At 46.8% G+C, this 1,040-nt stretch overlaps 1 protein-coding gene across 1 annotated transcript in view; it reads right to left on the bottom strand.

Moving 5' to 3' along the window:
* The window catches only part of LOC119585016 (dual oxidase-like), a gene marked incomplete in the record, with an annotated part of 144,657 nt that overhangs the window by 105,344 nt on the left and 38,273 nt on the right, over positions 1-1,040 (bottom strand).

Here is a 1,040-nt window from a genome sequence, read left to right on the forward strand (position 1 = left end):
TTGCCAGGAATCTTCTATCTAAGCAAAGAAACACAAACCCAAAGCTGCGACCGCAAAATAACACTTCAATCTCTCCGACTCTAGTCCCTCAATTACAGGGAACAATGCGCTTCGGTTAAAAAATGTTTTTACCTCATAAAAAAAAAAAGACGCGCCGTTTTTATTCCTCGCATTACCATCTTGTCTTCAGATGCGGCGGGAATTCGAAAAGCGTTGTTTGTTGCGTGTTTACAGCGGCGCATGAGAACCGCATGCCACGAACACCTCGTCAAGTTCCCTGCATACCTCATCACGCACGCTTACGGCTCAATCCTTTACACTCCCCCCTTTGTTCCTGTGGCTCCCCGATCTCCACAAAACCCTGGAGGATAATAATAACGACAAATACATCCACGTGTAGCGAGAAATATATCCACGGGACTCAAGGCAACCGCGAGGACGAGGGGTCAAATACCAACATGATCTGGAGACGAGAGATAAAAACGGTCTAATTGCGATTAGGTATGCAGGGACACTCGAGATCAATACCGATTATGCAAAATCATCTCCATTTAAGACTACGCAACTTGCATCACGAGCCCCCGCACAGCATTCTCGTGTATGTAAACAGACCCTTATAAACCCCACTCCACCGTACGTGTTCTTAGAGGCCACTACAGTTTATAACCATCATTCAACTTTTAGTTGATAGGTTTTTAGTATGCCAGGACCCTCTTTTCCGCAGACCTGATAAGATCTTTAATGCGGTGTCATAATTCACCTGCCTCGACCAATCGCGCATTTACAAGAAACGCTTACGGCTTCTCCCGCAAAGTTTAAGGTGCTATAAACTCTTCTCTGCGTCAGGAAAACACCCAGGAATCTGTTGATTAAGTCGTTCAATGACCAATTCTCTGTGGCGTCGGTTTCGTTACTCCTCGCCCTCCACGCTCAAGCCGGTGAATTCACTCTGCCTACGGACGTCCACCTTCTTTGGCCCAGCAGGAAAGATGTGAGCGAACTACGCATGATCTGGCCACGAAACAAGGGGGGTAGATATG

This window comes from Penaeus monodon, chromosome 19, assembly GCF_015228065.2.
Source record: "Penaeus monodon isolate SGIC_2016 chromosome 19, NSTDA_Pmon_1, whole genome shotgun sequence".
In the NCBI taxonomy this organism is placed as follows: domain Eukaryota; kingdom Metazoa; phylum Arthropoda; class Malacostraca; order Decapoda; family Penaeidae; genus Penaeus; species Penaeus monodon.